Source organism: Papio anubis, chromosome 13 (assembly GCF_008728515.1).
Source record: "Papio anubis isolate 15944 chromosome 13, Panubis1.0, whole genome shotgun sequence".
Lineage (NCBI taxonomy): Eukaryota > Metazoa > Chordata > Mammalia > Primates > Cercopithecidae > Papio > Papio anubis.
This window is the reverse complement of record NC_044988.1, coordinates 38,967,766-38,994,517: the sequence shown is the minus strand read 5'-3', so window position 1 is coordinate 38,994,517 and position 26,752 is coordinate 38,967,766. Positions and strand designations below refer to the sequence as shown.

The 26,752-nt window shown below is 33.2% G+C and overlaps 1 protein-coding gene across 44 annotated transcripts in view; it reads left to right on the top strand.

Annotated features, from left to right (window-relative positions):
• The window catches only part of PTPRD (protein tyrosine phosphatase receptor type D), a 2,329,646-nt gene that overhangs the window by 697,643 nt on the left and 1,605,251 nt on the right, over nt 1-26,752 (top strand). For all 44 annotated transcript variants that reach the window (XM_017949398.3, XM_017949394.3, XM_017949399.3 and 41 more), the window contains one exon: nt 940-1,042. The gene's annotated coding sequence lies outside the window, so the exon portion shown is untranslated. The remainder of the gene's footprint in view (nt 1-939; nt 1,043-26,752) is intronic.

Genomic DNA, 26,752 nt, shown 5'->3' with positions numbered 1-26,752 from the left:
TTTATTGACCTGGTCAATCCTGGTTTTGAAGATTCAGATAATCAGTGAGCATCAAAAAGGAGGTTAGCAAACTGCAGGATCTTCATGAATTCAGTTCAGCAACAAACTCCAAATCTTGGGGAGTCAGAATAGACGAATCAAAGACTGCACAAACCACAAGAAGATTGCAACAGTTGCTGCATCTCTTGCATTTTTAGAGTTCCTTACAACCACCCAGTTGTCTACCAAACTGGAGCAAGGCTAAAATACTAAAGGTCAGTAGCTCTATTTTGGGGCAGTAAAAGACCCTACCTGGCACATTCCATTCATACAGGAGCCCCGCTCTATGGTTTTTGTCAAGCCTATCATCTTTATCATGAGGTCAAACTGTCTATTTCCATAGTAGCAACACTCTGGTGCATTTGAAAAGCCATCAGTGTTCTTTATCAGTGTCTCTCAAGTTGAGAAATATAAAACAGCATAGGCATAAAACTAATGCAATTGCATTATTACATTCTGTTTCCTACTGAGATTCCTTTTCATGGTTTAAAAAAAAAGGAACTCAGAAAATGAATTATTTTCAACATCAGCTTCTCTCTGGAGTTTAAAAATGTATTTTGATTTACAGTTTCCAAGGACATTATATAGAAAATGGCTTCCTAAATTAACACATCAATTACTTAAACCAAATGGATAGGAATGATTGCACTCAAATAATAAATAACCTTTTATAAGGAACACTTTATAAAAGATGAAATATAGATGGTCCCTTTGACTTATACAGGTGCTATATTAATCACTCGGGTGTAAATTATAGAGGTGAAAAGTTTATGCTTCTTTCCTTTGTGTTGAGCATTCTGATAAATGAGTGTCTAATGTGACAGGAAAAGATAGCATAATGAATATCTTATTGTGCTTCAAGGAACGTGAAGAAATGACTGACACTATGTTTTGTTCCAGGTAGAAATAAAAGGCAAGCAGTTCCTGGCCCGTGATATTCCAGTTAGAGGTGTCTGACTGACAGCATGTTGGCACCGAGGGAAGCAATGGGCTTTGGCTCCAGGTGAGTTCAGTATGACTGGGTTTGCTAGTTTTCCATGACACAAGATATGTGTTTTTCAGACTTTTATCTACAGAATTAATGATGTAACTCCCTCAACCCTTTAACTCTTTCAAAATACAAAAACACTGCATTTCTTTAAAAGATAATAATTTTAAAATTCAATAGTGTCTTTAAGTCAATGCATATACTTTTTAATCCACCTAATTTCAAGTTGTAGAATAGGTAACTATGAATGAATTTCTTTCTGAACTGAGGATCAAAATACCTGAGCTAGAAGTAGAATAAATGCTGAAACTTCATAAGAGTGAAAGCTGTTTCTAGTAGTGATCAAGAGTGGGAAACCAGAGTTATCATTAAGCATTTCAACTGGCACATTGTTCAGTGCCACCTTAATGATAATCACCTGAGGGCAAGTAACCCTTCAGGACCTCAGATTTTGTCATTTCTGGAGTGGCAATAAGGGCAAGCAGATAATCCAATAACTCAAAAGACTCCTTGATTCCCAGTCTTAAAATTACAAGAAGTAAGAACTCTGTCTCCAATTCCAGTTATGATTCTGTCCGAGTCTGTGCCTTCAGAAATCCATAGCCAGAATATATTCATCCCATCATGTAGAGACATTAATATGAAACTTTGGTAAACTGAATAGAATAACTGTTTAGGGAATGAAAAAATACATATTATACAGCTTATTTTTAAATGATTTTTAAACACTATAAGAACTACATGATAAGCCTACACATAACTTATCTGTAATTCACATGGAATCTGTCTTCCACAGTTTCAAAGAATAGTAAAGAAGATAAACTCATCAACACTAGTGGGAGAAATGCTATAAAATCGATACAAGAAACATGTAATAAGTATTTGGTCTACTTCTCAAAAATCTTAACAATCCCTCCCCTACAGCAATTCTGTATCTTGTGATTTAATGTAAGTAAATAATTAGGAATATCTGATAATATTTAAACAAAATTGTTTTTATAGTCGTTGTAATACAAGTGAAAGTTATAAACAGCCCAAATATATACTTGTATAAAATTTATAAAATATTTTTTTCTAATGGTAAAATTCTATGGAATTATTAAAACATATGCTGGAGAAAAATATGGCATGAAAGAAGGAGCAGGCATATATTTAAATTTTAGAAATTGGATTAAAATGTCTTATAACTTTTATGTGTATGTAGAGAAAAAAGACGAAAGAGATCAATATAGTAATTTTTAATTTTTTAAAAATTTTTAACCTCTTTACAATGAATTTTTTTCTATAGGAAAAAAGTAACTTCTAATTTTGAAAATAGGCACTGAAATTGCTTCATAAAAAGGATAGAAGAATAATGAGGTCGTGAAAAAATAGTCACCATATTTTCTAGAGGGATTAAAATCAAGTTATAACACAGAATTGGAGTAAAATTCTATTTGTGTAAAAAGCATATTTAAATATATTTTCATTTTATACTAAGGAAAATTATAAACTCAGGAGAGTCAAGGTAATAATTCCTATTTAGTAAATGCCTAAAGTCTTTTAAAAGGAATGAAATTTGAGTAGGGCCTTTAAGGGTAACCATACAGAAATTTGCTTTTAATAGTACTTATAAAAATTAAAATTGACCTGTTTAAATGGATAAACATACATATTATACTCATTTATATTGTTCTACTTCATTTAGTGGAAAAGTATAAATAATATATATTTCATAAATTTAAATATTATTTGTGTCAAGGGTAAGCAGAATAGCCATATTGATATACTCAATGCTATCTTTCATCATACACTTAAACTTTATAAATACTGCATTTTTAATAAAAATTACATCATTATATAATCACAATAAGATATATTCTTTATTAAACATTGAAAGTTACTTCTGCTTCAATGCTTTTTTTGCAATTCTTTATCCAATTTCAATGACACATGAATGAGTTGTACATTTGTTTACATTTGAAAACTCAAACATACAAGAAATTGTTTTTATGTGAAAATGTCATTCATAAACTCTGTAGAAATATTGTTAACAATCTCTTTCTCAGACTTTCGGTTCTTGTCTTCCCTGTAGACTGTGGTTTCCAGGTGCATTCTTGCCCTTTTTATTCTCAGTGTGTGTTCTATTTGAATGATCTCACTTATGTCCATGGCTTCGATTTTCCCAATTCTGCCTTCATTTCCTTGTCCATTTTCCATTTCCTTCCATATTTTATACTCTATTTTATTTTCATTTTTATTTCCTTCCTTCCTTCCTTCCTTCCTTCCTTCCTTCCTTCTTCCTTCCCTTCCTTCCTTCCCTTCCTTCCTTCTTTCCTTTCTTTCTTTCTTTCTCTTTCTCTCTTTCTTTTCTCTTTCTTTTCTTTTCTTTCTTTCTTTCTTTCTTTTTCTTTCTTTCTTTCTTTCTTTCTTTCTTTTCTTTCTTTTTTCTCTCTCTCTTTTTCTATTTCTCCCTTTCTTTCGTCTCCCTCCACTCCTCCTGTCTCTCTCTCTCTTTTCTCTTCTCTTCTCTTCTCTTCTCTTCTCTTCTCACTTCTCTTCTCTTCTCTTCTCTTCTCTTCTTTCTTTCTTTCTTTCTTTCTTTCTTTCTTTCTTTCTTTCTTTCTTTCTTTCTCATTGCAGACTGAGTATCTGACTCCTACACTGGGTAGTAACTGAGTATGACTTTGAATATGAGTACAGTCCACTATCTCTGGTATCCTCATAATATTGTAACCCATGTCATCCAAAATCAGAGCAGTACTATGGCAAAGAAAACCAGGCCAAACATAATTTCAGGTAACTCATATTCTCTTTTTTGAACATGATGTCGTACAAGTAGACCACATTCATCAAATAGCTCTATGTAACTTTTTAAATTTAATTTACCATGTTTTCTTCTGTTCTTCTCCCCCAATATGCACATCCTAAATGTGGGAGCTAGCAAACACTAAGTGGCGACTAGAAGGATCACATAGAGTTAGTGACATAGTAAAATAGGCGTAGCGGACAGATATGGTATCTATTGCTTAGGCTCAAATATCTACTCTGCAATGTATGAGTTATACAGACCAGAGCATATAAGTCTCTTTGAACCTCCCAGATTTAAATCATTTATTTGCTCTAAATTGTCTCTATTTTATAAATCAACTAGTGTATTTGTGAAAGCCTTTTACAAGCATTTTTAAATGTTTAAGCACCTTATAAGTGTGAAAACTGATATTACCAAGTGAAAATAATAGATAGCTTACCAAAGCATCAAGTTTAAAGAAAATAAGGCGTCAAAAAATTATAAGTTTTCTTCCAAAATGCAGATTGTGTATGTGTGTGCATGTTTGTGTGTATATATAGAGAGATGACTGCTACTGAATTAGGTGCTGAATTTACTTTGTTCTTTATTTTCTTTCACCAAACACAAGGTCAGCTATCACTAGTCAAGTTTACAAATAAAATATTCAGATTAGTTAATATTCTAATAACAGTAGCAATGGATTTTTCCATGTTAATCATTTTTCCACCTTATGGCATTGTGAGTCTGTCTTTGTTGTTGTTCCCATAGTAAAATATCTCTTTACTTTGTGTAAATGATCTTTACATATTTGCAAAGAAAATTCCTTCCTTTTCAGTTTAATGTAATTTGCCTGCCCATCAAATCAGCATGGTTCAATAGTTTATAAGGTGCTCTCTCTGTCCTTTGATAACAAAGGGGGAATTCAGTTCTGGACAAAAACTCAAGATAATGAGCTTGGCAACATAAAGCAACTTCCTTTTATGAAATCCACTCACGAAATAAATGTGGTATGAAAATTAAAGGCACAGAATATTAAGATAGCATTGATTCATTGATCTGGAAATTAATTCTAACCATGTAATATTAATAACACTCCATGATCTGAAATTTAAGCTGCAGCTAACATGCAGCAACAAAAGTTATTTAGTATTGCCAACAACTATAGTAAAGTTGAATTTTAACAGTTGACATTATATTTCCTGGAGCACTATAATATTTTCCAAACTGTAATGAAATATTGAAAATGATCAGAAGTTGAAAAGTTGTTCACATGAAGCAGAGTTCATTAGTCATTTAAGAATATATGCCTAGAATACATAAAAACAAGTTTTATGTTTGTTGTACCCAAGCAACTTAGACTTCCAAACAACATATAGTAAAATCTGCGTGAATTATCTTGCTACTCACCAATCTCTCAACTGCATTTTCTTCCGCTGTATCCTTTATTCACATATCTCAAGAAAATTCAGATGACATGAAAATAAGCTAGGGCTAGAAGAATGAGATTGACTCTGAGAAAGATGGCTCTCAATGACTAAAGAAAGAGGCAATATTTCAAACAATATTAAGAACCTATGAACATTGAACTGCATTAGATGTGTGGGAAAAATAGATATTAATAATATACTGCTTGTAATTTATCCATCATAGGAAATGCATGATGTATTTAGATACTAAAGAGTATGTTATTATGTACACACACACATTCCTTTACATAACTATACTATTAGTGTTAGGTGCTAAAAGATAAGGAGAGATCAAACACCAATTGTTTTCCAGAAGACAGACTAGTAATTTGTGTTAAAGCAACTGAGAAGACTTCTTGAGGAAAGTTGAATTTGATATAAATTCAGTAGGGCAGATGTGTGGGCTGGTGTAGGGAATAGTACACACAGTAATAGTGAATTTGAATGTAGAGTGCATGTAGGAAAGGACAGCTAGCAATGCTTTCATAATAATGGGTAGTAATGGAAGATAATACTGAAAAGAAAACACAGAGATTAATTTAGGTGGGTTTTAAGTGTTTGCCCAGGAGTTCTTTATTTCATGCTCCTCCTCCAGCAGTGGGTGTAGTTTACATTGTGTTGTACCCCCAGTGAAATCACAAGTAGAAATGCTTTTAAATATTCTAACTTAATACAGAAATACTCAATATTTTATACTGGTTGAGTATATAATGGTTATTACCAAACCTGTGATATTTATAGCGGTGCTTAAATATCACAAAACTAATAAGCAAAATTAATCTCCTAAGGCATATAACATACAAACTTCAATTAACACTTTTTCCTGCAATATGTAATTATATTTAATTTTCCACGACACCAGTAGTCTCAAGGTTACAAATCAAGAATTCTTGAAACTATTAAAACTAATCTTGGTGTATAACTGGAAAGCCTTTTCCATTTGTAATAAATAAAATTCCAATTTATGATATAATGCTGAAAATGTACAGCTTAAAATACAAATTTTCAGTGATCTTTATCTTTCTAAACAAATGCTAATGGGTAAACTATACCTTTAATTTCTCAAAACACTTGCAAATGTAGTTCTTTATTAAAGTTTCTCTTGAAATCTTCACATTAACCCTAGTTAGAAATTTTGGCTTTAGCTTTCAACTATAATTTTTGTCAACAATAAGTCATATATATTTGAAGTTTACAATTTTTATTTCTACCCTTTCTCAGTTATTTTAATGATATAATTCACAATCAGTGAAATTTTAAATCATGGAGTTTGTTTCTTTCTCTTTTCTGCTCGTTTCCTCTGTTGTATGCATTCAACATGTATTTACTGAAGAAAACATCGTTCCTAGATCTGGGTCATCTTTCAAAGCCTCCTTGATGTCTTCCTTTTTTCTTTCCATATTCCCTGCTTTTATCCTCTTTAATGCAATTTGGGCAAATACAACTAAAAATTTTTATTAGGATGATCCCATTTCTGTCTTAATATCCACTATTTTTCCTCTCTATTTTATTGTACTGTTTTCCAGTAATTTTTCTGAGATGATTAGCACTACCATACAGTTAATTCTAAAAAACTATTAAGGTTTCTTTTGCTCATACTGAGTTTTTAAGGGCTTGACTTAGGAAAATACTAGGTAAGTATAAGATAGATAGAATTTAGAAGTACAAGCCTGAAACTTAGAAGTTGGCCAGGTGCAGTGGCTCATGCCTGTAATCCCAGCACTTTAGGAGGATAAAGCAGAAGGATCGCTTGAGGCTGGGAATCTGGACAAGCCTGGGCAACATAGAATATACCTGATGTAAGTGACGAGTTGATGGGTGCTGACGAGTTGATGGGTGCAGCACAGCAACATGGCACAAGTATACATATGTAACAAACTTGCACGTTATGCACATGTACCCTAGAACTTAAAGTATAATAATAAAAAATAATTAAAAAAAAAAAAGAAAGACCCAATTTCTACAAAAACTTAAAAAATTTGCTAGGCATGGTGCTGTACACCTGTACTCCCAGCTACTTAGATGGGTGAGGTGGGAGGATCTCTTTAGCCCAGGAGTTCAAAGCTACAGTAAGCCATGACCATGACACTGTACTCTAGCCTGGGTGACAAAGCCAGACCCTAACTCAAAATAAACAAACAGCAAAAAAGGGAGCTTAGTATATAGATTTGAGATTCTTTCTCACAAGTCATCATCTATCTAGCATTACAGTGAAATAAACATAAAAGGAAAAAAGGTGCTTAGAATAAAATTTTTTTGAGACATGGACATTAGAAGTTAGCATAATGAGTGAGAGAAGGAATCTCAGTTTAGATATGCAGGTAGGTTAAGGTAGAAGAGTTTTTTAAAAAGTAAATGTTGTCATCTGCTGAATGCTGAAAAAAATGAGAAGTACTGAAAAAAGACCACTATATTTAATATTACCTTTATAATAATAAAAACATGTTTTAAAAAAACTAATGTGAAGTGAAGCAAATTTTTTTTAGTAATCCAAAACTATAAATCACTCTTCAAAGATTATATAATATAGAACCTACTTCAAAGTCCTATATGTAAGACCTTAAATATCAAACATTCAGCAGTCACCCTCCTGTTCCCCAGATCCATGCCTGGTAGAGATGACAGATTACTTTAAATCTCAGCTTTGACTATATTAAATATACATATTTTTGTTTTTCTGGAGAGGGAAAGATGTGAATTTCCATTTAGTAAGGCAATAATTTTATGCTACCCTGTAATAAGAACTTTCTCACATTTTTAGGCAGCACATGGGCAATTACTGCCTCTCTACAGTAGTATAAGTCATCATTGCCACTAAAAATTTGTGAGCAAACTGTAGATTTATAATTTAATTTTGTACTGCTACAACCTGCTATAATAGTTGAATAACACTATCTGTAATCGATACTAGTTATAATATAAACACTGTTATATAGACCATTATATACCAGCTGCTAAAGTCAAAGGTATTGCTACTGGGCATTGACTACTTAGAAATTATAGTAAACATATTTTATTTGTGGAAATGTACAAATTCTATTACTAACACAAGAGGTGATTAATATTTCATGCACTCTAGATAGGAGTTGAAAACAAGGACAGAAGGTGCTAGGTAGGAGTTGAAAGCAAGCACAGAAGGCCCTTCATTCAAACATAATTTAACATTAGTAGCAACATATTTCATAAAAGCAGAGATATATGGTATGCCTATCCTTGTACTGAATCCCATAAAACTTTAGCTTTCACATCTCTGTCAAAGGCTATATCCTAATTTTTAAAGCAATTATTTTTAGAGATACAAAGGACAATAAGAACATCTAGACTCTTTTAAAAACTCCTTGTGATAGGAGATGGTTTTTATTTCAAAAGCATGCTACATGTAACACAGGACTGTGTTTCTTTTAAAAAGTTTCTAAACAGAGAACTCGGGCAAGAAAAGTGTCATCAGTGTACTGTATTGCTGAAATGACTTCAGGGATTTTGTGGCAACATGAGTTGTTATAACTGTAAAATTTGCTTTTATTTTTATAAATAGGAGCTCATGATCTAGTAATCAAACAGTATTATATTAAGAGGCTTATAATAACAGCAACAATAATGGCAGCTTGCTTGACACTTCTCGGTACTACAGTCCTCAACTGAGAAAGCAACGTTCAGCTCATGTATCTGGTTCTTTTGGTAATTACCTTAATTGTTTTTAATATGCTTGTATTATCTTCATTTATCACCTTTAAACATTACCTAATAACTTCTATTGTGATGCTTACATAGGAATTAGGTGCACCGATTACAGGACTCTCTTCCCACTATTCTCTCAATGTGTTTTTTCTGGTAAAATCATGATTTCCTATTTTCGTGATTATGACTATGTAAATATTGTTCTATAGGTTTACATTTTTAGCATAAAATCTTTACTTTTCCTGAAGTTTATAAGGTTTTCAGTGATTATTTCAAATTTCAAATATACAAAATAATCAAAATAGTTTAGTTCCATCTTTCATATGTTTAGATTTCACTCCTCTAACCTTTCATCCCTCTGCTCCCCTCACTCTTTGCTGTCTAAGACTCCTTGTCTTTGTTTTTCTCTGTTGGACTTCTTGTTCCTAGATTGCGCTTCATTCTCCTTGATTTCAATACCTCATATTTGCAGAAGTACAACTTCTAGTAGCTTTCTAAAAAATATGGTACATGAGAAATATACATTTTAGAGGCATACTTGTTTTCAATGAACTTACCTCCACCCTTCCATCTGATTGAGCATTTTCTTGAGATTTTAAGCTGAAGATTCTTCTTGCTCACAATTATGAAAACATCATTTTGATGCCAGCCTGATTCCCTTTTTGTTTGTAGGTGACTTGTTTTACTTTTTAAATTGTTTCGTTGTACGTTTTGTCTTCGTAGGAAACTTTTGAGCATTTCTGAAATTCTTGATATACCTTTGTGTGGAACTAATTTCATTTGGAGATGGATTTTTTTGTGTTTGCTCAGAAATTTTCTTCTATTGATAATTTAGTCTTATCAGTTGTCACAAATCTTTATTTATAATGTATTAATCAGTCGTTGGACCTTCTGCATTGGAAGAGGACCTCTCCTCTTCCTATCTTTTATCATTTTCCATCTTTGTGTCTTTGTTTTAATCTTTGAGATATTTTCTTGATTTTTATCTTCTACTCTTCTATTCATTAAAAGAAATATTTTATTTGAAAAAAAACCTCTAACAGAAAGGGTGTAAAAATGTACAACACCTCACTATCTTTTACTCAGATCACCTGTAGAGTTAACATTTGCCTTATTTGCTTCCTTTTTCTGTACACACACACACACACACACACACACACATACACACACACACACAGTCCTTATTTTCTTAGTGATTTTAAGTTACATGGTCTTTCACTGCTAAATATTTCAATGTGTATTTTCTAAGAATAAAGATATTCTTACATACCTACAGTATGGTACTAAGATTCAGTAAATGTAACACTGATGAAATACTTTGTAACATACTGCTAGCATTCTAATTTTATCGATTGAGCCAATTCTTTCTAGCATGATTTCCTTCCAGTATGTGGTCAAGCATAGAATCATGTATTGTAATTAGTTGTCATATCTCTTCAGTACCCTTCAATCTGGAAAACCTCTTCAGCTTTTCTTGCCTTTCACAATGCCATTTTTTAAAGATACAGTCCCCGTTTTTAATAGAATGTTTTCATTTTTGGTTTGTCTTATGTCCTACTGGTTTCTAAATGTTATTTATCACACTTTTCCAATAACTTCTTTTGTTAACTATTTTTATAGCATTCATTTTTTGATTTGTTATAACACATACTTTTTTCTCACTCCAATATTGGTTATTTGTAATCTTTCCCTGTTCTTTGATTATAGACATGATCTCGATTTCAGTCCTTTTTAGTCGCAGGTCTCAACTACTTAGGCTGAAATTTTGCTTCAGTGACTCTTCATTCATATTTTACAAGGGAATTTTAGAATGGGGGCTTGGGTAATATAATTGCTGTTCTAAAAACCAAGAAGGGAAAGAAGGTTACAGGTCCCTTGATCATGTGAACTTCCAGTAATAGCTCTGATCAGAATCTAACCTTTACCAGGTTTAATTTCTTCACAGAATGGTATACTTTGGATTCAAAGGATTCAGAGAAAGGGAGGTGATGGGAATGAAGAGGTAATTGCCCACTGTAGAGGGAGAGAGGGGCAACCACTTTAGAACTTGATGAATTTTTCTCTTTTCAGAACTGCACTTCATGCCTTCCAAAGCACTCAGTTTCTCCAAGTGGTAAGCTGCTCACAGCTTCTCTGAGTGATTTGCTAACTTTTTAAACCCATGCTGCTTATGGGGCTCCACACTGTGGGCATATAGGCAGTACTTTCTCAGCCCTGCTATATGAATCAATTCTCCATCGGCTTCCCATCCTCCACAACTTATTGAATTATGGTACAGGGATTGAATGTACGACTTTAAAATGACACTGCCTGGACTTGAATACTAGCTTTGCCACTTACTCAATATATGATAATCAGCAAATTGCTTAATGATTCACCATTTCCTCATTTATAAAATGGAAGTAATGATAGAAATGTTATGGATGCTAAATGAGTGAGAACAGTGTCAGACACAGTGTCAGCTGCTCTCAATTACACTATTGTCTTTTCTACTATCTTTAGTGCTTTTTTTTTTTACCTCTATAAATTAGCTTTTTAAAAATTATTTTCCCATAATTTGTCTGAACTTTGGAGAAGGAAAAGAGGATTGATACCTACTGTTAATTCATCAGACTTTGTTTAAAAAAAAATTAAGGCTTTTAATTTTATCCTCTTAATTAGTCTGCCAATTTTTTCCCCTGAGCAGTAAAACTGTTATGTAATTTGTAAGTTCTCTTGAATATACTCCATTTCATCTTAAGACCAGAAAGAATCAGGACTTTCTTGATCTATATATATATATAAAAATCATTCTAAGATATTTTACTAGAATTAATTATATGTGTGAGTGTCATAGCTCTTAAATCACTGATCATTATTATTTTGAGATACTGCTATTCATGTGAGAATTTATGTTAAGAATGAATTAAGGACACCTAAATTAATATTATATAACATTACAAAAAAGGGATTTCTATTTTACTATGTATTAAACAGGCAAACAGAATCCCTATCTTCTGTGCGCAGATATTTATGTTATAGAAATTCACAGTTATTTAAATATTTATAAAATGAGAGTTGAAAGCAGCACTTCTGAAAAGCAGTTAATAATGAACAGACATCAAGGGAGCTATCATTATAACAGCAAAGTGCTTTGCAACTCCAATAACTTCAGTGGTGCAGAAGCAGGCCATCAAATTTAATTAAAAGCAGTCAAAAATAAACTGAGAAATTGAACTGTAAAAGTCTGTCCTTTGCCAGGAGCTAAAGGCAAAAAGAAAGCAAGGTAGAGCCTTGAAAGTAGTAATGAATTGATAAGCCCTACTGCCTGCAACTTGTAATTCGCTCTGTCAGATTTTAGTATCAGTTAAACTAGATTAATAGAGCAATCACTGATTCTCTATCTTAAATCCTTCTTCGTTCATCCCGTGTTGTAGGCTCCCATGATAGATGGAAGCCGGCGTGGGTCAAAATTTCAATTCATTTCTCTACTCAGTTTTTAAATAATGCTGGCATCTACATTTTCTGGACACCAGAATTCTTATATGTTAAAAGCAGGAATAAATTTAGTTATTGACAGGCTATAGCCCTCAATTCCAAAGAGGCTTAACTCCTTTTTATTCAACTGAGGAAAAATCCCCTGGAACATGAGCAGTGAACAGTTAGCATCTCCTTCTACCACTAGGGGCTACCATGGTGAAGTGAATGATAAAGAGGACGTAACAAATTTATTGTTGCTTTAAACGTTCAGATTAATGTGGATCTGCAGAAACAGTACCACAAGGACAAAAACAATTTGCCCTCGATCATTTTATTTTTATTATAATGTTCTTTAATGAAGCTAAAGCCTCCCTGCTGTGACCTTATTATGTTTTTCAACATCAGTGACAAATACATTCCTTCGAATTGTAAGAGAGCTCATGAAACAACAGGGATATTGAAGTACAGGATCAATCACTTTTTAGCAGTATTTTTGAACTTTAAATGGCTATAGCACAGCCTATGTAAACAAGAAGACAAACCACCTTATTGAAAAGCAGTGTGCAAATTATCCAGACCACAAAAAAACTGAGGTAAACAAACTGTTCTGTTTTCTAATATCCATCAGCCTTTACACAGTGTCTCATCAAAGAGCAAGTGCCTGTGACACTGTTTTAGAAGACACAAACCAAAACTGAAAACAATTTTGTCACTGATTTAAATGGAAAAATTAAAACATGTCTAAGAAATTTGAAAATTGCTAACATTGCTGCTTGTGGATTAAATCTGCTTATTGTAACCTCAAGAAAAGATCTTTGATTATGATTAAAACTTCAAGGTGTATATGAAGACAGAAAAGTGTATAGGTGTTATAAATGTAACAGATTATTATTGCATTTATGAAATACTCTAATTTCTGAAGTCCTTTTACATCCACATGTCACTCAATCCTGGCAGCATCTTAGTAAGACATGAGTTCAAACAGGCATTGATTATCTTACAAATGCTGCAGTAATGAAGACTGAGACTCAATCAGGCAGTTTAAATAGTTAGCACTAGGTCATACAAGCACCTGAAACTACCTAATATAGCCCGTTGTTCTTTCTCTTTAGTATTTATGAGAACTCCCAACTTTTAAAATGCAAATCATTAAGCTGCAATATAGTCTGCCTTATCAGAGTCTATAATTTCCATTTCCATCTGCTGCATTCAGGCAGGAACTTCTCATTTGTGCTGATATGGGAGTTACATGAATCACTGGGCCTTTAGATAATGCAAGCTCTTAAGTGTACTTCATTTGAATAATTGTCCATATGCAGCACATGCAGGACTCCACAGCCATCTAAAGGGTAGGAAACTGAGATCACTGGTAAGGGGGCTGTCTGAAAAGCTTCTGAAAAAATGACATATGAGTTGAAAGACACATTCCTTCCTGTGTGGGGACTTTCTTTCCTGCTCGAAGAGAGACTGGGTTGAGGTGAAGTTTGGGCCACCAATTCACCCAGCTCAATGGAATTGACTTAGAGAGATGATTGGAGGTCAAGGTTAATAGAATCCTGAAACTAGTTAGAGGGAAGAGTGGGTATGTTTTTAAGAGGTGCTAAGATATCAGTGTGAAACGTAAAGTAATGAAAACTTAGGAGCAACAAAACCCTAAAATTTAAATAATATGACTTATTCATTTTATATAAATCAAATATTGCCATTGATTTGGATATTTTAACTTTTTTAAAGCTATTTTTAGTTATTTAACATTAGCAAATAAAAAGCTGTCAGATATTATTCTGTCTCCTCAACATCAAGACTAGTATGAATAATTAAAATTATAATAAAAATAATGGCATTCATTAGGTTGTAACTATATGCCACTTTTCTGAGGACTCTACTGGTATGTATTATATACATAAATAATTACTCTTATTTTAAATACCAAGACAATAATGTACAGCAAGTTTAAGTAGCTTGCCCAAAAGAAACTACAAAACTAGTAAGTGGGAAACATTTAGCTCCCCAGGATTTACTCTTAACAGTTTTCAGGCTATTATCTAAAAATAATAATGAATCTGCTTGCTCATTTACTATGGTTTTAGTTTTTATTTGCCTTTAAAAATTACATTTTGGTTAACTCAAGAGTTTATGTAAATTCTAAATCCAAATAATACTGCTTGAATATTCCCAAAGACTGTTTTGCTTTATGAGATAATGAGATGTAAACCAAAAAGTATCTGAGACGGGTCTCAATCAGTTTCAGAAGTTCATTTTGCCAAGGTTAAAGACATGCCCCTGAGATAGTTCTGTGCCTTTCTCCAAAAATGATTTTTGAAGGCTTCAATATCTAAAGGAGAAAAGCTGGCTGGAGGGGAAAGAGGGAGGGTGTGGTCACATTACTGAATCCACATGTTGTAAGAGAAAAGAAACAGGTAGGGGAATAGCCAATTATATATTTGTCTCATGTTCAGTAAATCAGCACTTTACATAAGATAAAGTGAACATAGAGTAGCTACCTGTGGAGATATTTAACCATTCATTAGTAGTCATCTGCTTAGTAACAAAAACAAAGGCATGACTCAGCTTTCAGCCTAATTTTTCTTTTTGGCATAGTAAATCGGCATTCCACATTTTTATTTTTCTTTCACAGGGAAGAAAACAAATTTTGCAGTCTTCTGTGATTATTTTAATTTCTTATGAAATCCATCTGATAACGCTGGATGACCTTAAGTAAGAATGATTGCCCTGATGCATAAAATGGTATAGGAAAGCCTATAGTCACATTACCTCTTTAAACAGGGAGTTAAGTTATAACTCCCTACCAGAACATGGCTTTCACCATGTTAGACTCTTCTTACTAAAAAATGTGTGTGTATAGATAGATAAACTGTATCTATATGTATATATACATGTGTATATGTACATATGTATATGTACTCCAAAACCAACACTTAAGGTACTTTTGTGGTCATTTGTGGACACACACAAAGCATTAAAAAAACTTGAGTCACTCAACATACATTGTCAACTAAGGTGAACAAGGTGACACTCTGCCTTCCTCTTTTAATTTTTATATTAACAAGTGTTTTGACAATTTAGTGCCACGTTTTTCACATTTTTGTGTTTTTTTAAATGATCTTTTCACTGTTTACAAAAGCCACCAAGTATAATGAAGTGCTGTAATGAGCTTTATGGAGAAAATATGTGCGTTAGATAAATTTCATTCAGGCATGAGTTACCATACTATTGGCTGTGAGTTCAGTGGTAATGAATCAATAGTATATTAAGTATGGCATCTTTAAACAGAAACAACCATAAAGCAAGGTTATGTATAGATTTGTTGATAAAAATACTGTGACTGAGGCTTGCAGGAACCCAGCCCTATGTTTCCTGTAGGAGCAGTGCTTCAGTTACCAATTTAGTGTTCCTGTAACTGTATATAACATGACTGCCATAAATAGTGATTACGTATCTTTCTTCTGGCCAAAGCAGAGTACCTCATTCCAATCCATTCTAATTTTTGTACCTTTCTAGAGGTATCCCAAATCACCTCTACCATCATGTTAGGGCCCTCTCTCCATTTGCTCCCTGGAACATTTTATAATTTTTGTTTCTAGAATAATCTCTGTTACAGCATAAAATAACTGTATTTTCTTCAAAATAGTTCTATTTAAGTCATATAATAACACCAATATCTATGCAACAAGAATTGTGTATGCATGCTAAATGAGAATCATTTTTCACAGAATCAATGTATTGGTATATGGCCCACATGTTCAGGTTAAAATAGAGAAGTGAGGCAAAAGGAGGAGAAAGAAATTATCAAATAAGGACCTCGAAGAAAGCGTAATGAATGAAATCCATGTACAAGTACAGACATTAGCCCCAGGAAGGAGGAGGAATGTATTTTCTTTGAGACAGAAAAGACAAGGAATGGGGAGATAAAAATGAAGGAAGAAGTAGAAAATACAGAAAACAAAAAAACTTGAAAGTAGAGAAATTATAGGAGGTTGGATTGGATGATCTTATTTTCTAATTAAAAGAAGGGCAAAGTCATGTACAGATTCAATATTTCTTGAAAGCCTACATTGTACGTTAGAGATTACAGATGAAAAGCAATCTAAATAAAGGTCTATGGTGATCTTTCTGAAAATACTGTTAAACATTGTATTTTTTTCATTATTATAGTTCAGAAGCTCAGAAGGGAAGGTAGTTCTCCTTAAAAAGTATGAAAGTATATACATGAAAATATATATTTGGAAAGTGAAGTCCTTTGTGATGTCTCCTTATATATCTTACAACTCAAGAGTGGGGAAAGTCTTGTGTATCTTTTCTATCATTTTTAATTGTATCAGTTATAAAAAGCTGATGATTTTGGTGATTGTAATGAGATGGCAAAAAGGATTATTGAGCTTTATGAAAATTCCTTAGGAACACATAAGCTGAAAAACACTCTTTTCTCCCCATAGAGTTATTCTTTGCAATTTACCATACTGTATTTTAAGTTTAAAAATGTACTTATAAACGAAACTTATTGTTATTTCTAAATATTTCATTTAATAAAATGCATATTTTATTGCATTTATTAACTTTTAAAAACACGTGTACCATTTGGGGAAATATGGAAAGTAAAAATAAGCAATAATACTACAATATAAAATTCTTCTAGTCTTAGTTCCTAGAGATAATTGTGTATACTATTGATAGTTCTAGAAGATTGTGTGTGCATGTTTTTGCATCATTGTCATTATTGCTAGCATTTATTTAATATGTTTGGGAAATTTACTCAGCATTATTTTACCTGATCAGCCTCATTTTATCATATATGAAATGATATTTAAATGCATTGTTATTATTTCTAAATAGAAATGTATGTAATTGATGGAGATTGGGGAAAAAAAATTAATGCCCAGGACTGGCAGAAAGGCAAGATAATTTGTCTAAGTCCTTATGACAGTCAATTGGTAGCAGAAATAAGATTTAGACTAGGCTACCTTAAACCCGTGATCTTAACACATTAGGCTGCTGCACTTTTCATAAATTGCTCTTTTCAATAAGAGCACATTGTGAACGTATTCATATATCTACTACATAAAATAAATTCCTAATGGTTTAATAAAACCCAGGGCATAAATTTATTATAATTTTTAAATTCCCATGATTAGATATTTTGATTGTAATTTTTTTTTATTAGAAGGAATACTCTAATGAAGAAACTTACATGAATGCCTTTGTTAATTTGTCCTCTTATTTTCTCAGGATAAATTCCTAGAAGTAGAAGCACCATTGCTGAATTGGAGTCTGTGTACCTCTTACCCTGTTGACTATGCGAGGTTATACTCCAACAAAAAGTCTATATAAGTGTCTCTGTCTATGCTTTTGCTAGCCCTGGGCATTAGGTCTCTTTTCAATCTTCATTGCAAACGGTTCTATTTGAAAATAAGGTAAATACATTCTTCCTCTAAAATTTTAAGAGCTTTCTGAGAAAGTATACAGTCTGAGGAAGGAATTCTTGAAAACAGTTTCCAAGTAAGACTTTGATGTTCTTTAGAGATCAATTTTTCACCAGTACTGCAATAAATTCAGATATTATAGAATAGTTCATTTTTATGTCCACCAGTTAGTAGTTCAAACTAATAAAACTATACCCCTGTTTGGGAGGGGAACATCACACACCAGGGCCTGTTGGGGCGTGGGGGCTTAAGGGAGGAATACCATTAGGAGAAATACCTAATGTAGATGACAGGTTGATGGGTGCAGCAAACCACCACGGCATGTGTATACCTATGTAACAAATCTGCACGTTCTGCACATGTATCTAATAACTTAAAATATAAGAAAAAAGAAAAAACTGTACCCATTTGTCTTATTAAATAAATGACCATTTCCCTGATATAAAGTTAAAAAACATATATTGACTGATTCAATTTTTAAAATTAAGTGCCAATTACATCATTTCATAAGGCTTTTTTCCCATGAATTTTCACTTAAATGGTTTTGCTTCAATGCCATAATAAAGAAGAAAATATTTGACACACTTAGATTCTAAAATAAATTCTTACTCAATTCTGAAGGCCCCCTAGTAATATTCTGAATCTGCAAAACAGAGTGAAGAAGATAATTCACAAACTGGTTCAAATTACTAAAACAAGGATGGATCAGCCTTGACCTGCCAATGTACAAGTATTTCCAAGAAAGAGGAAATTCACATAAATTGTTTCTGATTTTTGTATTGTCCTGGCAATCTTAATGTTGCCATCTGCCATTATTGCCATGGTCCATTCCCTTTTATCTGATTTGTAACATTAGTCAAATATTTCTCATGAACAAGATTATTCATGTTCTGGTCACACATAACTCACAATTATCTTTAACTCCCTTCCCTTTTAGGCACAGAGACAGGCAACTATTTTTTGAGAATAATTTAAGCCAAAACTCAGGCTGTTCCAGAAATACGTAGTAACTGATTTTCCCAAATTCTTCTCAAAATTTCTATTGTGAAGGAAAATACAAGTGAGGTAACACTACAAAAAAATTCTCAGCAATTCCCCAAATACTCTACATTTTATGTTTAAATAAGGCCTGAATTGTACTAGAAACACAAGATACATAGATATTAGTCATTATAATAAACTATCAATCTCCTTGCCACATTTCACTATAAATGTGTACCAGACTATTTTTTACATAACAAAACATGTACTTTTTATGAAAGCCAATAAGACTAATTTGTTTTGGTCTTCAGTGTCACATAGCACTCTTTTCCCTACATGACATAAAAACTGGTGTTTTTTCATTATGGATACTATGTGTCATGTAATTGACATTTCCCTTTTTGAGTTTGCTACTAGGATACCCAAAAGCAAATTTATAATGATTCAGAAAAGCATGCAGGGCCTAATGACATGAGTGAGTGGTATTAACCACATTTTCTTTGCTATTGTACTCTTCTTGATTTTTTTCTTCTGTACATATTATTATTTATTTGCAACCTCAGTTCCCTTTGAAAATTACTGAGATATGAATACTTTTACAATCAATTAACTATTTCATTTCAATGTTGACCATATGAAGCTGACATTTTTATAACTCTGAATGGTTTAATTAAACAAAAGGGAAGGGAAGGTAAGAATATTGAATTATTAGAAAATTTTTTCTAAAGCACAAATCATGTAAATAGAAGATTACATGTGAATTAAAAAATAAAACAACTATAAAAGTCTGACTTGCAGTTTGAGAAATTTATAAAGTCCCACAAAAGGAGGGATGTGGGAATCACTTGAGGCTGGGAGTTTGAGACCAGCTTGGGCAACATAGCAAGAACCCATCTCTACATAAAAAAGAAAAAGAAAATAGCCAGGTATGATGGTATATGCCTATAGTCCCGGCTACTCAGGAAGTAGAGGCAGGGAGACCAATGGAGCCCAGGTGGCAGAGGCTAACGTGAGATATAATCACATCACTGCACTCTAGCCTGAGTGACAGAGTGAGACCCTGTCTCTAAATAATTTTTAAAAGAAGGAGGGGGGAAAAGAGAAACTTTGGAGTTACTTACAAGTATAAAAGAGGAGTTGTAATTGAGATGAAGAGACCTGCGGGGAATTCTGGGTGTTCAGTCTCCAAGAAAACCCAGTCCCTGGGAGAACGTCACTTGACTAAATTATTCCACATCTTGTTTCCTGAAGCCAGAACCTCACCTGGAAACCTCCAAGGACAAACAAGACAAAAAGCAAAGTGAGTAATAGAGTCAAAGTTGTAATTAGTGTGCTGTCAGTAAATGATATTAAGCACCTAAATAGTATATTTCAAGAGTTTTGACAAGGTAGTGGAGTGAAAAATATCCCTACTGAACCCCTCAATGATAATGAACTACTATTTCTCACCTATCTCTTACTCTTTCTCACTGCCTCCTCGAGCCATTCAAGTTATGTCTTGAGTATGGAGCCTTTAGAAAAGTGAGAGAAAAATAGCAGAAATGCATTCTTTTGTCCCAACTTTTCTCCTAAAAGGCATTCTTTATCTCTGACTCCATATTGTACAATATTTCCTTCATGCCCCAGCATCTATTCAGAGCTTGTAGGGAAAAGCTGACATTTCCCCTTGTTATCACCTCAAAGAGCTCCTCATTTTAAAGCAAGATCCTGAAACTGCTTATTATTGGGACAGAATTTGAGGCAACAAGTGGAAAAAGACTATGACCAAGAGGTATTTAGTAGGAGGACTTACCAAATTCAGAGCAGCAGGATTTGGTTGGCAGGCCTGATTGATGAGCATATTTCTAGGGAATATTGTAGCTCTATAACTTGATGAAAAATAACAAGACTTTGAAGACAAAGAATTAGTATTGTGTTTAAAAAAAAATCCTGTAAATTCTTTAAAAAATTTGAAGTAATTCACATTCGGTGAATAGTCTGATGGGGGGAAAAAAATCCCAAAATAAAAGTAAAGAAAGGAGAGAAAGTCAGTTTCCTTTCCACATTGTCACCTATTCCCCCAATTCTACATTCTGAGGTTAACACTTTTTTTTCTAGTTTCTTACACGTATTTTTAGAAATAGGCTATGCATATAAAAACATCTGTACAATGATATACTTTCTGTTATAATTCTTGTATTTTATGCAAATTTTCTTTAATCTTGAGTCTTTCTGAAAAAAAGATCGGCCCTTTATGTAATTAATAATAACAGAATGGTCACAGTTAACCTTTGTGAAATGCTTGTTACTTTGTGTCAGGCACTAAATCCTATATATTTAACTTTTCCCTAGCTCTCCCAAAATAGTGTTATTATTTATTTTCTGTCAATGAAGAGACAGATGCCTCAATAAATTAGTTTTTAAAACTCACTTAACCTGTAAGGGCAAAGCCAGGGTTGAACCCAGATAGTGGGACTCTAGATCCTACTCCTTATCTATCATCTCCTACAGTAACCCTAAACTGAAGCTGAAAAATAACATGGAAATTTCCTGAATTAAACATCTTTAGTAATACTGTCTATCCATTGTGTTATAATAAATGGTGAATATTAAGAGATGGGATATATATATATATATACACACACACGTACATATATATAAATGTTTGACTAAAAGAATCAATCTTAGAGTTTTTGTTTGTTTGTTTTTTGAGATAGTCTCGGTCTGTCTACAGGTGCACACCACCACGCCTAGCTAATTTTTGTATTTTTAGTAGAGACGGGGTTTCACCATGTTGGCCAGGATGGTCTCGAACTCCTCTTCATTTCAGGTGATCCACCCGCCTCGGCCTCCCAAAGTGCTGGGATTACAGACATGAGTCACTGAGCCCAGCCGTAGAGATTTTCATGCAAGCACTATCTCCTTTTGTAAAGAAATCTTTTTTGATCTTAATATCACAACTGCAGTATGTTAGAGCAGCAGGAAACTGAGAAGTAGCAGGAGAGAGAGAATACATTCTTATTCACTAAAGAGTGTGGATAAGGATAAAAAGATATAAAAAGAACTGGAGGGTTAACGAGAAGTCCCCCGTGGAAGCTAACTAACTTGTTTTTAATGGTGAGTAGATTTTGTGGAGTTGGGTATTCATGGAAAGAGCGGGCACATCCAATGTTCACTTTCAGTGTCCTGGGTTTCACAAAGTAGAGAATTGCATTGACAATGAAGTATAGTCGAAGACTGAGGTTAGCTGCTGATTGAAATTGTAGAAGTAAGAAAAATTCAGTATTCAACTTACTCTCTCCAAATATTTTATCACAGATCTTAGAAGTAGGAATTTAAAAATTAAAATTGATACTGTATTAAAGCAACATTTATATAGAAAGAACATGAAATAGTTTTATCTATGTCCCTTCCAGAGCCACAACAGGGGAACACTAACATTTTTACCTATGTAGACAGTTCCATGGTATCATATGGTGACACCTATTCTAATTCCAGGTACGGAGCCTTCAAAGATTGTGTAACTGGATGAGATTTTCAAACCAAACCTGCAAAGTGATGGGAAATGGAACAGTGGCTGGAATGGGTGGGGCAGTTGAAGTGAAAATTAGCAATTTGGCATACTTTACCAACATATCAGTTGTCATTGAAGGTAATTTGACCTATTGGAATTCCAGCTTTTGAGAGAAATCAGTTTCTCTGGACATCTTTTTTTTTAAAGAAAAAATGTTTCATAATCATATAGGATATAGGGTAAAATAAGAGATTTAACAAAGTCGGATTATATATTCAGTTGTTACTGGCTTAAACATAATGTTGTTTAATTTATAATTTCCAATTGTAAAATATGCTACAGAACATTTGAAAGTGAGAAAAAAAATGCTGGAAATACATGGGAATTTATCCACGGATTGAAATATCTAGAGCTTACTGTATATCTGATTTAATAAAACTGTCCAAAGTTGAAGGAGTTGTCTACTCAAGTTGGGAGATATTCTAAAGCAAGACAGGCAAAAAAGATAGGAGTGAGGGGATTCAAAATACTAGCAAATACATCTTTGACGTGATTGGACAGAGAATTCAGCCTAGGCAGAGGATCAAATGAAACCAAAATGAACTGATGAACAGGAACAGATTACTATGCCACTGAAGATGAGCATGAGAAAGGCAGAAGAGTAACCAAGTCCTTTCAAAGGACAGTTTGAGAGATCCCGCATCTTAAGAGAAGGAGAACTTCTCAGCATTGATGTTCAAGGCATGCCAAGAGCCTGGGAAATTTTTGAGAGGAGACAAAAAGAAGACATTCTTTTGAAAGTTAAAGTAGGTATTCAAGTATACCTAATAACATGATCATATATTAGTTACGGAGTTGACATTGATGAAAGAATGATAAGGCAGATAAATACAACTGCTCATATGTGTACTGAAGGCCAGATTATATAGGAAAAGCAGATTTGTTTCTATATAAATTGGCCTTCAACACATGTGAGTCTATGGTAAATAAGGGAAGTAAGATATTCTGATACTGAATTCTAAACCTCAATTAAAAAATAATTTATTCCAGAAAAAAATAAAATACTATTTTTTAAAAAAATTATCCCACAAGGACACATGCTCTTGGCAATGTTAATCAGTTTTCCATGATATAATGACTAAATAGTCGGTAACTTGATTGGGAAGTGAGATTCACAGTGTACATTAGCTTTAGTAAAGGCTCTGAGAGGTCCCATGGTAACAAATGTATTGAAATGGTTTATCTCATAATTATCCAACCTATTTGTTCATTTTGTTGTTTTTTTAATTAACAAATATCTGTACATATTCATAGGGTTTATAGTGATGTTTTGATACATATAATGTATAGTGAGCAGATCAGAATAATTAGCATATTCATCATCTCCAACATTTATTTGTGTTGGGAACATTAAGTAACTTTCCATATATTTTAAACTGTGTTAACTACAGTGATTCTACAATGGTATAGAACACTAGAATCTTTTCCCCCTGTCTAGCCATAATTTTGTACTTTTTAACAAATTTCTCCCTATCCCTTTCTTCCCAGTACCCTTCCCAGTTGCTAGTATCTTCTGTTCTACTTCTTACTTTTGTGAGATCAACCTTTTTTATTTTAGCTTCCATATATGAGTGAGAACATGCAGCGTTTAACTTTCTGTCTCTAGCTTATTTTACCTTAAATGATATCCTCTAGTTTACTTATTTCACTTCATATGATGGCTTCCATTTTTTTGCGAATGACAGAATTTCATTCTTTTTTATAGCTAAATAGCATTCCATCATGTATATGTACCACATTTTTTAATCCAGTCACGTGTTATGGATCATCTGGGTTTATTAGATATCTTGGTTATTGTGAATACTGCTATAATACACATAGGGGTGCAGACGTCTCTTTGATATACTAACTTTTCTTTGGATAGATGCCCAGTAGTGGGATTGCGGGATCATACACTACTTCCACTTCTGTTTGTTTTGAGGAACATTCATACTGTTCTTCATAGTGATTATACTAGATTACATCCCCTTCATAGTGGTTATACTCGATTACATTCTCTCTCTCTCTCTCTCTTTTTTTTTTTTTTTTTTTTTTTTTGAGGTGGAAAATCATTCTGTTGCTCAGGCTGCAATGCAGTGGCATGATCTTGGCTCACTGTAACCTCCGCCTCCCGGGTTCTAGTGATTCTCCTGCCTTAGCCTCCCAAGTAGCTGGGATTACAGGCACCCACCATCCACCATGCCCAGCTAAATTTTGTATTTTTAGTAGAGATGGGGTTTCACCATGTTGGCCAGGCTGATCTTGAACCCCTGGCCTCAAGTGATCCTGCCCATCTCTGCCTCCCAAAGTGCTGGGATTACAGACGTGAACCACCACACCGGCTTATTTTCGTTTTGATAACAGCCATTCTAACTGGAATGAGATGATATCTCATTGTGGTTTCGATTTGCATTTCCATTATGATTAGTGATGTTAGCATTTTTTTCATATATATGTTGTCCATTTTTATGTCTTTTGAGAAATGTCTATTCAGATCATTTTCCCATTTTTCAACTGGATTTCTTTTTTTTTTTTTTTCTGTTCAGATGTTTGAGTTCCTCGTATATTCTGGACGTTAATCCCTTGTTGGATGAGTAGTTTCCAAATATTTTCTCCAATTCTATAGTGTGCATTATCACTTTCTTGATTGTCTCCCTTCTGTGCAGAAGCCTTGTAGATTAATATAATCCCATTTGTTTATTTTTGCCTTTTTTTTTTTGCCTGTGCTTTTGAGGTTTATTCCTATAATCTTTTCCCAAGCAATGGTCCTGAAGCATTTTCTCTGTTTTCTTCTAGTAGTATCATAGTTTTGTGTCCTATATTTAGGTATTTGGTTAATTTTGAGTTGATGTTTGTATAGGGGTGGAGGCAGAGGTCTAATTCTTCTGCAGGTGGCTATCCAGTTTTCCTAGCACCATTTATTAAAGATACTATCTTTTCAACAGTGAGTATTCTTGATACCCATACCAAAAATCAGATGGCTATAGATATGTGGATTAATTTCTGTGTTCTCTATTGGTTCTATTGGTCTTCTTCTGTTTTTATGTCAGTGTTATGCTGTTTTACAGTTACTACAGCTTTGTGTAGTGTATTTTGAAGTCTGGTAGTGTCATGCCTTCAGTTTTGCTGTTTTGTCTCAAGATGGCTTTGGCTAGTTGGAGTATTTTTTGCTTCCATTTACATCTTATGATTTTTTTTTCTATTTATTTGAAGAAAGTCCTTGATATTTTGATAGAGATTTAATTGAATCAGATTGCTTTGGATAGTTTTGTGATTCTAACAATATTCTAATCCATGAGCATGGGGTATCTTTTTATTTTTATCTTCTTCAATTATTTTCATCAATGTTGTGTAGTTTTCGTTTTAGAGTTTTTTTTTTTACCTCCTTGGTTGAATTTATTCCTAAGTATTTTATAACTTTCTTGTAGCTATTGTAAATGAGATAGTTTTCTTGATTGTTTTTTCAGCTAGTTCATTTTTCCTGTATTGAAATTTGACTTAATTTTCATATTGATTTTTATATTCTGCAACCTTGCTGAATTTGTTTATCAAGTCTGAGTTTTTGGTAGAATCTCTAGATTTTTCTATGTACAAAATCATATCCTCTAAGCACAGATAATTTGACTTCTTTCTTTCCAATTTGTATTACTTTTCTTTCTCTTGCCTAATTGTTTTGGGTAGGACTTTGAGTACTATATATAATAAGACAGATGAGAGTTGTCTTTTCCCATTCTTAGAGAAAAACATATCAAATTTTCACTGAATAGTAGGATGTTTTGGATTTGTCATATATGACCTCCATTATGTTGAGATATGTTCCTTTTATACCTAATTAATTTAGAGTTTAAATCATTAAAGGATGTTTAATTGTCTCAAATGTATGTATTGATAAATGGCTTTTCTCCTTCATTCTACGAATGTGATGTATCACAGTTATTGATTTGCATATGTTGATCCATCCTTGCATTTCTGAGGTAACTCCCATTTAATCATGGTGTATTATCTTTTCAATGTGTTGTTGGATTTGGTTTGTTAGTATTTTGTTTAAGACTTTTGTGTGTCTGTTCATCAGGCTATTGGCCTGCAGTTTTCTGTTTCGCTATTTTTGTATCCTTGTCTGCTTTTCATATTATGGTTATGCTAGCCTCATCAAATAATTTGGGAAGAATACTTTTTCCTTCATTTTTTTGGGGGGGAATAGCTTGAAAAGAATTGGTGTTAACTCTAAAGATATGGTAGAATTCAGTGGTGAAGATATCTGGTCCTGGATTTTTTTTCTTTTTAGGAAAATTTTTAGGAAATTTTTCATTTCATTTTTTTTACTTGTTGTTGGCATGTTCAGGCTTTATATGTCTTCTTGATTTAATCTTGATAGGTTGTATGTATTATGGAATTTAT